General features: G+C 40.9%; 1 protein-coding gene and 1 long non-coding RNA gene across 2 annotated transcripts in view; one reads left to right on the top strand and one right to left on the bottom strand.

The window, feature by feature from the left end:
* The window catches only part of PDE7B (phosphodiesterase 7B), a 357,977-nt gene that overhangs the window by 139,329 nt on the left and 203,190 nt on the right, over nucleotides 1-15,458 (top strand). The window lies entirely within an intron of this gene.
* Nucleotides 1-15,458, bottom strand: part of LOC129560702 (uncharacterized) — a 132,252-nt gene that overhangs the window by 1,527 nt on the left and 115,267 nt on the right. Inside the window, exon 4 of the long non-coding RNA XR_008686845.2 lies at nucleotides 8,767-8,834. This is a non-coding gene — a long non-coding RNA (uncharacterized LOC129560702). The remainder of the gene's footprint in view (nucleotides 1-8,766; nucleotides 8,835-15,458) is intronic.

Below are 15,458 nucleotides of genomic sequence, written 5' to 3' on the forward strand. Positions count from 1 at the left end.
CTGGTCAGGAACGAAGATTCCACAAGTGGTTTGTTATGGCATTAAATGAGATTAAAACAAATATCCAAAAACAAGAAATCAAAGATGAACCCCAGACAAATGGAGGTTACAAAATCAGGCAAATAATAATTAAAATAATGGAATATACACATGTACATATACCCCCATTAGCAAAGTCAAAACAGTCCAACAAAAATAAAGTACAATAGATTGACCCAGCAAACAAAGGAAATAAAAAATTATATTTACCAGTTAAGAATAAAACTAACTAAAGCACAAACTGGAAAACAAAACTATGCAAGGTACCAAGTGGGGAATAAAGCAATGAAAACAAAACTAACAAATATGTTGAGAGGAAAGGAAAGAAAGAAAGAATAGATTTGCAAAGTTACATGGGGTAGATGAAGAAGATTTATATACATTAAAGATTAACTGCAAGGGGAAAAGAGCAGTAGGAAAGGCAAACAAAGGAATAAATATTAAAAAGTATAATAGGTTTTAAAAAATAAAAGTTAAAATTATAAAAAAGAGAAAAGAAAAAAAAATGGAAGAAAGAAAAAAAAAAAGAAAACTCCACAGAACTGAAAAAGCCCAATGTACATGCAGAGGTTTATAACAATAAAAAGTGTGACTGAATATACACATATACATATACACCCATAGCAATATCAAAATAGTCCAACAAAAACAAAGTAGAATAGATTAACCCAGTGAACAAAGGAAACCAAAAATTATATCCACGAGAACAAAACTAACTAAAGGAAGAACTGGAAAGCAAAACTAAAGCAAGGTGCCAATTGGAGAATAAAGCAATGAAAATAAAACTAACAAATATGTTGAGAGGAAAGGAAAGAAAGAATAGATTTGCAAAGTTAAATAGAGGTAGATGAAGATTTATATACGTTAAAGATTAACTTCAAGGGGAAAAGAACAGTAGGAAAGGCAAATAAAGGAATAAATGTAGAAAACTTATTAAAAAGAGAGAAAAAAAAACAAAAAGGGAAAACTCCCCAGAACTGCAAAATCCCAACGTAGAGGCAGAGGTTTATAACAACAATAAAAAAAAGTGACTGAGAAAACAAAGGAAAAAAAAAAAAGCTCAAAAGCTTAATTGGATTTCATGGTGCCAATAAAATTGACAACTACAACGGGGGGCAGGGGGAGAAAAAAATCCAAAAGAATCTACAGAACAAGTCAAAACATAATAATAAACGTTTTTCTTGAGTCGCTGCTGTCAGAATCCTTTCCCTTACTGGGAGTCACAGTTCACCTCACCTCTCTAGGATGCCCTCCAACACTGTGCTGATCTCTGGACCTGCTGTGGGGGCAGCTTAGGTTCTAATCTGGTCCTCCTTCTCCATGTTCTTCCATTCAGTGTCCACAGCTATCAGAACTAGTGCGTTTTCTTTTGTGGGAGCTCTCAAAGACCTTTTATATATTCCATAGACACAGCATCTGCCTGGTTGATCTACAGCTTGTACAGCTGGTGGGAAGGTTTTGGGTCTTCTTCCTTAGTCACACTGCCCCTGGGTTTCAATTGTGATTTTATTTCCACTTCTGCATGTGGATCGTCCACTGGGGTTTGCTCCTGAGGCTGCCCTGAAGGACTTGGGTCTGCCCCTGTGAGGGCCAGGTGTGGAGGTGGTACAGCTGCTTGGGTTGCAGGGGTTCTGGCAGCACCAGGTACTCAGGGGAGTTGACGGCTAAGGCAGCAGGAAATATAGAAGGGTATGGCAACCAGTATTGGCCCATACACTCCAGTATTCTTGTTGGAGAACCCCCTTCCCTGACAGAGAAGCCTGGCAGGCCACAGTCTACAGGGTCGCAAAGAGTCAAACACTACCAAAATGATCCTGCATGCACAGGGGCAAGGCTTTATTTGCCTGTGGCAGTTCTGCCTCAGTGAGAGTTGAGCGTGAAGATGGCACAGCTGCTTGGCTTCTGGGAACCCTGGTGGCACCAAGTGTGCAGGGACACGGACTGCCTCTGTCGCAGGAGTTATAGCCCTATCAGTCTTTTTTTTTCTGAGCTTCTTGTTGCTGGCAATCAGAAGGCCTCTTTGGTCAGTCTTTCTCCATAGGTCCACCCATTCAGGCACTTAGAGGGCTTTCTTGCCTGGGGTCCTTCTCTGTTGTTCGGCGCATCAGGCACATAGAGGCCCCCCCCACCCCCACTTGGGGTCCTACTCTGTATTGGCATATCAGGCACTTAAGGGGCACCCTGGGTGGGGTCCTACTCTGTAGATCAGTGCGTCAGGAGTTTGATGGGCCAGCCTCTCTATTGTTCAGCTGTCAATGCTGGTGTGTAGGGGGAGAGAGGCTATGGTGATGGCTCCACCATGTGTGACTGAGCAGTATCACCTTGCTTCCATGGCTGACCAGCTTTCCTCCACAGGCATTTCCCGCCATAATCTCCTCCCTCACATCCCCTTGATCCATCTCTCTGCAGTCAACAGCAGCCCTTGCCCGGGGATTGCTTCACAATCCATAAACTCCAGCTCCCAGCCACTGAGCTATCTGGGGTACATATGGCTGCGGCAAGGATTGTCTGATTCTCATTCCATTTGGCTGCCACAGATTAGCTGTTTCCCTGTAAGCCTTAAATGTTTCTCCTCTGACTCAGAAATTGCCCTCATGTGGGGATCAGACCCCTGCTTCAGTCCCCCCACCCACCAAGGGCAGGTCCAGTCCTAGTAACACTCCTGGTTTTCCCCCTAGTTCCTTTGTCCTACCAGGTTTTTTGAGGTTCTATAATATTCTTTTCCACTGGTCAGTTACTCCTGTCCACTCTCAGCTGGTGTTCTGCATGCACTTCTGTGTCTGAAGGTGTATTCCTGATGTATCCATGGAGAGAGATGTACTCCACGTCCACCGACTCCTCCACCATCTTGTTCTCAACCAAAGTGCATTTGACTCACCTAACCTACTGAACATCATAGCTTTAGCTTCCGTTCCGTTCCGTCACTCAGTCGTGTCCGACTCTTTGCGACCCCGTGGACTGTAGCCTACCAGGCTTCTCTGTCCATGGGATTCTCCAGGTAAGAATACTGGAGTGGGTTACCGTTTCCTTCTCCAGGGGATCTTCCCGACCCAGGGATCAAACCCGGGTATCCTGCATTGGAGGCAGACGCTTTAACCTCTGAGCTAGCTTAGCCTACCTGAAACATGCTCAGAACACTTAGGTTAGCCTGCTGTTGGATAACAATTATCTAATACATCCTATTTTATAATAAAATGCTAAATATCTCATGCAATTTATTGAACACTGTACTGAAAGTGAAAACTGAATGGTTGTCTGGGTACCAAATGGTGGTAGGTGGATCAGTTGTTTCCCCTCTGGATCGCATGGCTGTCTAGGAGCTTCAGCTTGCTGCCACTGCCCAGCATCATGAGAGAAGATCTTAATGCATACCGCTAGCCCAGGAAAAGATCGAAATTCCAAATTTGAAGCATGGCTTCTACTAAATACATAAAGCTTTTACACCACCATAAAGTCAAAAAATGGTTAGCCAAACCATCATCTGTCAGGGACCACCGGTAGTTTGCAGTGAGTTTGGCATAGTTGTAGAAGGCAGGGAACTATGTTATCCCTTAGAACAATTGTTATCAAGAATGATTAAACTTAAAATTAATTATTTCTGATCTTTGACTCTATTCCTTAGCTAGTGTTCTCCACAGTTCAACTTTTGCTTTCCTGGACCACTCTGGGGAGAAGAGAGAGCAGAGGGAGCTTTGAGAGTCCTCTGGTCGTCACTGCGGGTTCCCAGCTCTCATAATGGTCCTTAGGGGCCAATTTCACTGTTTCCCAGATGACTGCTTCTAGGAGCTCTGTTCCACACCCACTTACAGGGGAGACTTTGCAGTGATAAGACACCTGTTAGCAGGGCAAAGAGAAAGCAGGTACAATAGAGCTCCAGGAAGGTACAGAATTCTTTTTCTTTTCTAAGGTATCTGGAATTTATTTGTTATACATTTCTCTGGAACTGCAAAAAAACAAAGAAAAGAAAGAATCCAAAAATGTAATTAGTGAAATGGGGAAGGTTTCTTTACTTTTCTTTAAAACAGCTGCAAATGTCAAGAAATGTTTCAGAGATCCTGTGTGATTTCCTCACCTAGAGTTTGTTTCTTGGGCTATTTTCTCCTAATTTGTTTTGGTTTGGCTTTGCTTTGGCAATCAAATTCCTTCTGATTCTCAAATAGTCTATGATATCCAAGTAATACAGTAGCAACTTTGGAGACAGCAGCATTAATAGTCCCTTGATTTGGGCTTCTTGATGGTTAACCCAGGCTGTATTAGGCCCTGAAATCACATACTTTCTACCCATTCATTATCTAGAATTCCTTACATATAAGTATTGCATAATGGGCATTGGTCAATTTCCCTAGCATTAGACTCCTGTACAGAAAAGATCTTAATGACCCAGATAACCACAATGGTATGATCACTTACCTAGAGCCATACATCTTGGAGTTCGAAGTCAAGTGGGCCTTAGGAAGCATCACTATGAACAAAACTAGTGGAGGTGATGGACTTCCAGCTGAGCTATTTCAAATCTTAAAAGATGATGCTGTGAAAGTGCTGCACTCAATATGCCAGCATATTTGGAAAACTCAACAGTGGCCACAAGACTGAAAAAGGTCAGTTTTCATTCTAATCCCAAAGAAAGGCAATGCCAAAGATTGCTCAGACTACACCACGATTGCACTCATCTCACATGCTAGCAAAGCAATGCTCAAAATTCTCCAAGCCAGGCTTCAGCAGTATGTGAACCATGAACTTCCAGATGTTCAAGCTGGTTTTAGAAAAGGCAGAGGCACCAGAGATCAAATTGCCAACATCTGTTGGATCACTGAAAAAGCAAGAAAGTTCCAGAAAAACATCTACTTCTGCTTTATTGACTATGTCAAAGCCTTTGACTGTGTGGATCACAACAAACTGTGGAACATTCTGAAAGAGATGGGAATATCAGACCACCTGACCTGCCCCCTGATGCAGGTCAAGAAGCAACAGTTAGAACCAGACATGGAACAACCGACTGGTTCAAAATTGGGAAAGGGGTACATCAAGACTGTGTATTGTCACCCTGCTTATGTGAGTGAATCATGTGAAATGCCAGGCTGGATGAAGCACAAGCTGGAATCAAGTTTGCTGGGAGTAATATCAGTAACCTTAGATATGCAGATGACACCACCCTTATGGCAGAAGGTGAAGAGGAACTAATGAGCTTCTTGATGAAGGTGAAAGAGGAGAGTGAAAAAACTGGCTTAAAACTCAACATTCAAAAAACGAAGATCATGGCATCCTGTCCCATCACTTCATGGCAAACAGATGGGGAAACAATGGAAACAGTGACAGATTTATTTTCTTGGGCTCCAAAATCACTGCAGATGGTGACTACAACCATGAAATTGAAAGACACTTGCTCCTTGGAAGAACAGCTATGACAAACCCGAAGGTGAAAGTCACTCAGTCATGTCTGACTCTTTGTGATCACATGGACTATACACTCTATGGAATTCTCCAGACCAGAATACTGGAGTGGGTAGCCTTTCCCTTCTCCAGGGGATCTTCCCAATCCAGGGATCAAACCCAGGCACACTGCAGGCAGATTCTTTACCAGCCAAGCTACCAGGGAAGCCCTAGACAGCCAATTAAAAAGCAGAGATGTTACTCTGCCAACAAAGGTCCATCTCGTCAAAGCTATGGTTTTTCCAGTAGTTATGTATGAAGGTGAGAGTTGGACCAGAAAGAAGGCTGAGTGATGAAGGATTGATGCTTTTGAACTGTAGTGTTGGAGAAGACTCTTGGGAGTCCCTTGGACTTCAAGGAGATGAAATCAGTCAATCCTAAAGGAAATAAATCCTGAATATTCATTGGAAGGACTAATGCTGAAACTGAAGCTCCAATACTTTGGCCACCTCTTTGGAAAAGACCCTGATGCTGGGAAAGATTGAAGGCAGGAGAAGGGGATGACAGAGAATGAGATGGTTGGATGGCATCACCAACCCAGTAGGCATGAGTTTGAGCAAGTTTCCGGAGATGGTGAAGGAAGAGAAGCCTGGTATGCTGCAGTCCATGGGGTTGCAAAGAGTCCAACATGACTGAGCTACTGAACAACAAAAAGAAACTCACGTCAGCTTTATTGATTAGGACTCTTGTTCCCAAGTATCAAATGTAATGCCAAGCTAGCTTAAGCATAAAGTGAGGAGGGGTTATTGTAAGGTGGTGGCAGAGGAGGCTTCGTGGAACTCACGTTTAGTAAATCTTTTGGCCAGACTTGGGAAGGAACTGGAAGTAGAAATTGGAGAACTTATGTCTCCTTCTCTGAACATCTCTTTCATTTTTTTTGTGTTTCTGCACTGGCTTTCTCTGACTCTGAAGTCCACAGGGATGCCTCTCTCCTTCTCGCTCTTACCTTGTTTCTCAATTTATTTTGTCTTAATATATAAATACAGAGTAAGAATCTGATTGTCTCAACTTGGATTTGGCCTGCACCCTTTGTCCAATCAGAAACCTCTAGGAGGCAGTTTGTGCATGACGCCATAGCTCAAGGGAATTCAGTCTTATAGACCAGTGCTTCTCAAACTACAATGTGCATACAAATCATATGGTTATCTTGTTTAAGTGTAAATTCTGATTAAGTTGCATAAGGCAGGAGATTCTGCATTTTTAAAAAACCTCTAGGTAATACTTCTGCTATGATTCATGTATAGCAATTACAGAGGACAGTTTGGACCTATTCCCAATACAATGATTCCATCTTTTTCCCCTGTAAAATGCAACACATTCTTTCACGGCAACCTTCTGCCCCCTAGGGTCTCATCTCCCCTTGTCATAGAGTGGAGTTTATTCAGGTGTGCTTGTCCTCTCTGAGAAAATCCATATGTTCTCTAAATATATTTTTCTCACAATCCTCTAACAATTAACCTCATCAAAACTCCTGATCCTTAAGTGTTTGTTCTCATCTGGTTTTCATGGAGAAAAGAAATGAGAGCAAATCTACATGATTAATGGGAACCTAATTGGCGAGCATTGATTATATCAAAATATGTAAGGAATATTTGGATATTTGTTTTTTCCTTTGAGAAAATATGCTGTATCCCCAAGGACTGAATGTCTAATGGAGCCATTGCAGTCACTGTGACAAGTAGATATAGAAAAATCTGAAGATAAGATATGCATAAGGCTACACATTGTCTCAAAATATTCCAGGTAGAAGTGCACAAGTCTAGAGAAGTTCAATTGGAGTCCAGAGAAGCCGTGGATTCTGGCTGTCTCAGCAGTAGCTATGAGGTTCTGAACTGGCTTCAGAACCATGGATGGTATTCAAAGAGAGTTGGCTATGTCCCAGCTAAAATTATCCAGGTAATTTGTGCAGAATCTGTCCCCTGTGTTCAAAATTACATTTTATTATGCATAATATCAATTAAGCATTTTCATGAGGAAAACTAACCCACATTATATAAACACTCAACCAGCGGAAGAGAAAGAAGGGGCAAGGCTGCACACCTGAATTCTCAGTCAATGAAAGGTTTAGGAAGTGTCCTAAATAATTGAATTTGTCTTAAACCCTCTTAAAAAAATTTTAAGCCAATTTAAGTACTTTGGTTATGGCATTAAGCTTTCTAAATAAGAACTGTTTTCTTTTTCCTGTCTCTTATTGGGCCATTTTAATGAAAGTTAAACTTTTCTAAGTAAGAACTGCTCTCTTTTCCTATCTCATGTTGGAACATTTTAATGAAAATAGTTTCAAATATCCTATAGGCATTTCTCTAAGCCTTCCAAAGCAAGAGATCCTCTGCAGACTCTGTAAGATTTCATTGATTCTTAAAGATAAAAAGGTATCGATCTTCATTGTAAAATCCATTGTAAAATGCTCCAGGAGTTTGTTGCCTCTTGCACCCCAGGGGACCTGAAAATCTTGGAAGATATTAGTTGCTGCCAGCAAGACTTAGTATTTGCTTGAGTTTCTTCATTTCCCATACGTGTGTGCTTGCACGCCAAGCCAGGAGCATTTACTCCCATTGTTAGTAACCTCTTGCAAAACAGACTTCCTCAATATAGTACAAATTCTGAAGGAACAGAATCGAGGAAAATAAGCTTGGTGTGTTTTTCTTCAGAACCAGATGCTCCTGCAGTGTGTTTTGGGCAATTCTTTTATCCACCTATTAGACCAGCTAGAATGGGGGAAAGAGGCATGCTTTGAATAAGAATAAAACAATTGCAGGAAAATTTTTTATCAGCCAGTGTTGTTGATAAAACAGTCAGCTTGAGGTAAGAAGTGACGCATATTGGAGTCCCTGCCTAAGACATCAAGGTTATTCATCAGAAGACCTGGAAGTAGATTGCAGTCTCCCAGTTTTTTTAAAAAAGGTTAATGTCATTGAGATGCTAGCACACATTCAGAAATGACAGCTCCTGCCTACTGCTAACTTAGAACTGCCCAGACCGTGTTTCAGTTCTCTTTCAAAACATCTTCATCTAATCTGAGAGATGTAGACATTTTCAGTTTAAACAGTTAATTTCCCCTAATTACAGAAATTGGTTGACAAATGCTTATGTTAATTTTCAGTTAAAGAGGCCCATTAGATGATTGACCAGTGATGTGTCACATGGCACGTGGTGGCTTTTGTATGAAAGATCCAATCCAGGGTTATTCCAGGTCAAAAAAAATACTGAATTTTCATATAGAAAGTAAGATTTAGACTGAGGTTTAATGTAAGAAAAATGAAAAGTGCAAAGATTTCTATTGCATTAGTTACATACCTGAGCTCTGGAGTCAATTGGATTCTGATAACAAAAGTTCCTTGCTTGTAACGTGCTGGCTTCTTCACCTGTAATTATGGAAACAGTTGCTGCGAGGATTTGCTGAGATCATATGGGTGATGTATACAGAGTGGGCACCTGGGGAGAGCTCAAAGCACTAAGACTGGTACTACACAGCTCTGACCCCACTTGCCCAGCTCCACCCAATCTTAATCCTAAGGAAAGAGGATAGAAACAAATAAAAATTCAACAGTTACATGGAAGGGAGGATGGGAGAAGCTTTGGAGAACTTTATAGAACCACTGTCATCCCCTTAGAGGTCACGGAATGAAATCAAAGTCTTCCATTTGCAAACTGAACATGACCACCCCCTTTCACCTATCCTTTTGCTACCAGGCTCACCCTGTTTAAGCACCAGACTTTATGTTGAATTATTTTACTTTCCTCTCTCCACGACTGTTCTTGAAAGGAAAGAGCGTTGTGTTACTGTTCAGTTCAGTTCATTTCAGTTCAGTCGCTCAGTCGTGTCCGACTCTCCGCGACCCCATGAAGCACAGCACGCCAGGCCTCCCTGTCCATCACCAACTCCTGGAGTTCACTCAAACTCATGTCCACAGAGTCGGTGATGCCATCCAGCCATCTCATTCTCTATCGTCCCCTTCTCCTCCCGCCCCCAACCTTTCCCAGCATCAGAGTCTTTTCCAGTGAGTCAACTCGTCGCACGAGGTGGCCAAAGTATTGCAGCTTCAGCTTTAGCATGTGTTACTGTATTTGCCACAAATTCAAAGGGAAATCACTGGGAAACTAACAAAACCCTCCAAATAGTTTGGTTTCCCCTATTCACCCACAACTGCCCTGTGGTGCCATCTGCCCTCCTGCTTGAGTTGATCCAAACTATTGGAAGGCCCCAAAGCCCCCAGGCTGTAGCTTTCTGCAGTTGCAGATGAGAAAACTACAGAAGTCTTCAGACTATCCAGAAATGTCACTACTCTGAGGATACAGAGTATTCTACCATTTTTTTCTAGATTGGTGGAGAAATGAAGATGGATGCGGAAGGAACAGAAAGATTAGTAAAGATTATCTTGCACATCTCAAGAGGGAATGATGTTTTTGGACATAGACTCCACTTTGCCAAAGATGCTGCATCAAAACTAAACTTGCTGTGGACAATTTTAGTTCATCTAACTACATTTCTTGTATCACACAAAAAATAAGACAGATAAACATAGCTTGGAGTACCCAAAAGTATTTCTGTCCCCTGGAAGGATTTAGAAAGTAGGAAAATAGAACCAATAATCTTTCAGCTAGCCCAAGTCAAGCCAGCCTAATTCCAAACATTTCATATTCAGAGCAATGGAAACCTTCCTTGATGCACTGGCAAGTTTATGGGTTAGAGAAGCACCAGCACTGATAGTCCTGACCAGGGCGGCGGCACGCAGGGGCCACTGAGCCCTGGAGAACAGCTTTCCTGTCTCCAGATCCCGTAGAGTGCGGTGTTTGCAAGACTTGTTGTTCAGGCACCCAGGTGATGCTCTCAACTCCCCTCCCCTCCCATGGCTACTAAAACTCCTGGGATCTAATTACAGTGCAGTTAACTTCTCTAACAGAGATTTCAGCCTTGCATGTTGTAGAAAGTACCCATCCTGCTCACCAGAGACCTTGGAATCAGTGCTCTGTTCAGTGTCTACTCCTCGCACTCGCGTTACTGAATCTGTAGAGAACACAAACCTAGCCTGTTGTGAGTACATGTGGGGAAGTCTGGCTGATGGCCGTGTAAGCTGCCTCGACTTGTTTACCAAAGTGTCTCTAAAATGAGAGTAATTTCAGAAACTGAGGTGATGACATCTTCCTTTTAGCCTTCTCCTCTGAGTACATGGTGTGAAAATATCTAAACAGACCAAGACTTTCTTTCTGAATATTGCAGAACGGTGGCCTTTAGATCTATTTATTAATATTGTTTATTTCAGGGAGAACATTTAGTAAAGTGTGAAAGCCATATAATTTAGCAAGCATTTTATAAGCTGGATACTAAAGAAATTTGATCAAGCTTTTCTTATAGAACAAGACCAAACTAATAGGAAGTTAAAACACAGGTTTGGTGTCAACATCCTCACTGATGACTCCAAGAAAGATGACACAGGTACTTAATTCATGTTTTGATGCTAAATATGTCCTGGACAGCTCCATCTGTCAGGTCTGAAGAACACAGAAGTGAGAAAAGAGAACAATACAGTCGCAGTTCTTTACCTGCTTATTTTCCCCTGATCTCCTTTATGTGATGAACCTGTATTCATGTCTGTTTCTTCAGAAAGGGATATTAGGAAAGAAACAAATTCTGAATGTTGATATATTTCCAATAAAATATGTCATCCAACTTCTCATAGTCAGGATAGTCCTTTTTTCCTCTCCCAAAGTTCCAATCTACCCCAGACCAAGAACCTGATGAGATTGGTCACACTGTTTGGGGGAGGGGAGGAGGAAATATCCCTTTCTATGATCTGCCTCTTCTTAGGGACAATCTTGTTACACATGGGATAGAAGGAGCCAGGAGAGGAGGCAAGTTTGTTGTGGGTACATTTATCTCCAAATACTGTAGAAACTTCTAGGAGGGAGCTATGATAATGCTGTAAACTTGCAGCTCTACTTTTGTGTGTAGGCCTCATATCTTTGAAGTAATATCTTTGTACAGAGTAGATTATCTTTAGAAGTAACTGAAACTTTCCCCCAAATAACAAAAGTGATGCTTAACCTTGTAATGGATCTACAATGGATGACACATCTAGAGGAATAGGCAATCATGAACAGAATTTAGCCCTTTTTTAAAGATTCAGGATCACAGTCTCAGCTCAGATGAAAGTTGATCAGAATCGCAGGAAGTGCCTCTGGGTTGATGTCAAGGATAAGGGATGCCAGTTCACAGGAATTTGGGGCATAATCCTTCTAGAGTCTGTATTGAGTACAAGTCCCAGGCCTCTGACCTGTTAGGTGAATGGTGTGGCTCCTGAATTAGATAACTGGGTAATTCTCTGTATGGTTACTATCTGACTCATATACTACGTATATGGGCATGGTGTCTGTGATTTTTTGTGGTGTGTAAAACAGAGGCTACCAGACCTGAGATTTCTTTTTTGGTTGCTCTTCATAGAGTGGTGGTTAAATTAACTTGCATATGACAGAGCCCACTTGTTCCTGGAGATACACATCTGCTCCAAAGATAGAGCATGTTGGTGATCACACTGATGAGAACTAGTAACCTGGTTGCAAAAACTCCCAATTCTTTCCTTCAGAGGAGAAAGAATAAGACCACTTTATCTGAACAAGGTACATTTCTCCACAAAGCTTGGTTTATCTTTTTGCCTCGATTTGCTAATATTGGCATAAGAAGGTGAATATTTGTTATGTAAGAAACAAACGATAAAGATGTGTATGTACGTATAAATACACATTTATTATACAAGTAATAAAAGGGAAGGAAACACTATATACCAAAACTGCCTATTTTCACAGTCTTAGAACTTCAAAGTGAAAACCATAAAGCAAGATTTTGAAAGTATTTGTGTATTTTTAAAATTCAAATAATCTGTTGAATAAATCATAGTAATTTCACCAAGCATTCAAAATTATTTTCCTTTAACTGCCTTAGTCTGCGTGGGCTGCCATAACATGGACTGGGCAGCTTAAACCACAGAAATTTATTTTCCTGCAGTTCTGGAGGCTAGAAGTCTGAGATCATGGTGCCAGCACGGTCAGCTCCTGGTGAGAGCCTGTCTGCAGAAGACCCCCTCTTGCTGTAGCAGAAGCGGAGAAAGAGCAAGCTCTGTGGGCTCTTTTCATACTATGAGGGTTTCACCCCCATGACCTCATCTAATCCAATTTCCTCCCAAAGCCCCCATCTTCACAGACCATCACACTTGGGGTTAGGGTTTCAATATATGAATTTGGAGACCAGTGGGGAAGGAGGGCATCGAATGGATCAATCAGTAACATATGGTATCACATTTGCAAATTACACAGTCTTGAGAGGTACTGTTTTCTGTAATATTCTGCCTGGCCTAAGTACTGTAGTTGGGCTTCTCTGGTAGCTCAGATGATAAAGAATCTGCCTGCAGTGCAGGAGACCACTGTTCGATCCCTGGGTTGGGAAGACCCCTTGGAGAAGGGAATGACTACCCAATCCAGTATTCTTGCCTGGAGAATTCCATGGATGGAGGAGCCTGGAGGGCTACAGTCCATTGGATCCCAAAGACTCAGACACGACTGAGCAACTAACACTTCCAAGTACTATGGATCATGCAGATTAATGATAAGGAGAACTGTACCTAGGGAAAAGAAATTAACTGGTCAAAGTAATAGAAATCATAAGAAGTATTGATGTTGAAGGAACCACAGCTCTTTGAAGCTAAAATGGAGAAATCTAAGAGAGGACACAGCTCACAATATTTTGTAAAGATATTTGAAGACTTGAATATTAAAGAAGGACTTGGCTTCTTTATAATTTCAGAGTAGAATAAGTGGAAATTAGAAGGAGGTAGACTTTGGAAATGTGTAAGACAGAACCTCCTAATAAAAGTAACAGCCCCTAAATTATATAGTAAGGTCTTCAGCATGGAACTCCTTCAGACTGACAATCCTCTTCCAGGGAAATTCTAGCAGCAGTGTCAGTGTTAGGCAGAATTTGAGACTAGATCTTTCCATAGTCTCTTCTGATTCTAAGATGCTATGTTTTAAGAGCTCAGCTTCTAATGGTAGTTAGTCTTTAAATGATTCAAATGTGAGTGGGAGAAAGAATTTAAGGGACAAATATACAGTATTATTTTGGGTTATATGAAGGGGGATCCAAAATGTGTTCTTCCTTTTAGGGATACACTTAGGATAAAGCATTCAAAGAAAATGTAATTTTAGACCAAGTGGGTAAAAAAAATTATAAAGAATTGGTTGATAATTAGGAAAAATCTCATCTCGAATGATGAGATAAGGGAAGAGTATTTTTTCTCATTGTTGTTTTATTTTTTTTAAGGGCATATATTCTTGTTTATTTTGTGAACTGTATATTTTCTATGAAAATGACAGACTGATGGATGTTCATGACCTAAAAAATAGTAACTAAACATGTTGTAAGAAAAATTATTCTCAGTCTAAACTAAGGTTGATTGATCTTGTCAGTTATCTGCCAGTACTAAGGAAATGTATCCCTTACATAATCTTGTCTACTTTTAAATAATCAAAGTTCTAGAGTAAAGTACTCTTTTTTTAATGTCAGAAATGTGTAAGAATTCAGTTTCTTCTAATAAAGATACATGCTTCAAATTAATTTGCTCTCTCATCTGAAAAATTCAATCCTGTTTAATTAAACTAACTGGAAATCCAACCAACCTAATGAATATCAACTGGAAGAACTTGATAAAATATGTGTAATTCCAATGATTGACTAAACCTTCTAGAATTTGAGATATGAAGATGGACAGTGTCTATTTTGTCCATCACTGTATTCCTTCTTGGTGCTTTCATGGTGCCTGCCAGGAGGAGGTCCTCAATAAAAATGTATCAAGTTAATGGAAGATTATTTTCAGAAAGCTAATGATTCAACTGATGAGATATATAAAAACATCAATCAAATTCCACTAGAGAGTTGCTTCAATTACTGTTGTCTATGTTGGTTTCTCAAGAACTGCCCACTAAATGCGTCATTCAGGGCCTTTGGTTTCTGTTTTCCTCCTCCTGTTGCAGTATTGTTATCGCATGAGCAACAAATGTATACGAAGATGTGAAATCCAAGTTAGATTTGAATATTGGCTCTGTCTCTTTGAAAAAGTACATTTAGTAAGGTTTTAGATTTGGGGGAAAATTTACTAACAAATTCTATTATGCTTCACTGAAACCCTTGTGGGTTAGAAACAAAGATTATATAAAGCAAAAGGATGGATAATATAGATTTATAGGGAGTACATTTTTGCAGACTATGGCTGCAGTATGAAAAAAGTTGAAACCAAAAATTATGCATTTGAGTGCCTTGAGGCAAGAAAACAGAACACATATTCTTGTTGTATGAAGGTAGAGAACTCAGTGAGAAAATAAAACACTGGCCTGTGAATAGGAAGCCTAGATTTTTATCAGAGTATTGGGTGTCATTTACTGTCTTAGACTCCAGGTAGCTCATCCATAAAACAGAAGATAAAGCTTGGTCACAGAAGGTCTGTCTAAAGCAATGGTTCTCAAAGTGTTTTCATTCAAGCATCACTTGAAATTTTGCTGCTGCTGCTGCTGCTAAGTCACTTCAGTCATGTCCGACTCTATATGACCCCACAGACGGCAGTCCACCAGGCTCCTCCATCCCCGGGGTTCTCCAGGCAATAACACTGGAGTGGGTTGCCATTTCCTTCTCCAATGCATGCAAGTGAAAAGTGAAAGTGAAGTCGCTCAGTCATGTCCGACTCTTAGCGACCCCATGGACTGCGGCCCACCAGGCTCCTCCGTCCATGGGATTTGCCAGGCAAGAGTACTGGAGTGGGGTGCCATTGAGATTTTGCTAGACATGCAAATATTCTGTCTCGGCACAGGACCCATTAAGTCAGAAACTCTGGAATTTGGGCTCAGTAACCTGTTTAGGCATTGCTCCTTGTGACTCTGGTGCACATCCACTTTCAAGAACCATGAATTTTGGATTCTCTTGGAAACCTATGGTGAGGACTTTA

The sequence above is a fragment of the Moschus berezovskii genome, chromosome 10 (genome assembly GCF_049115385.1).
Source record: "Moschus berezovskii isolate FMDL1 chromosome 10, NW_MosBer_1.0, whole genome shotgun sequence".
In the NCBI taxonomy this organism is placed as follows: domain Eukaryota; kingdom Metazoa; phylum Chordata; class Mammalia; order Artiodactyla; family Moschidae; genus Moschus; species Moschus berezovskii.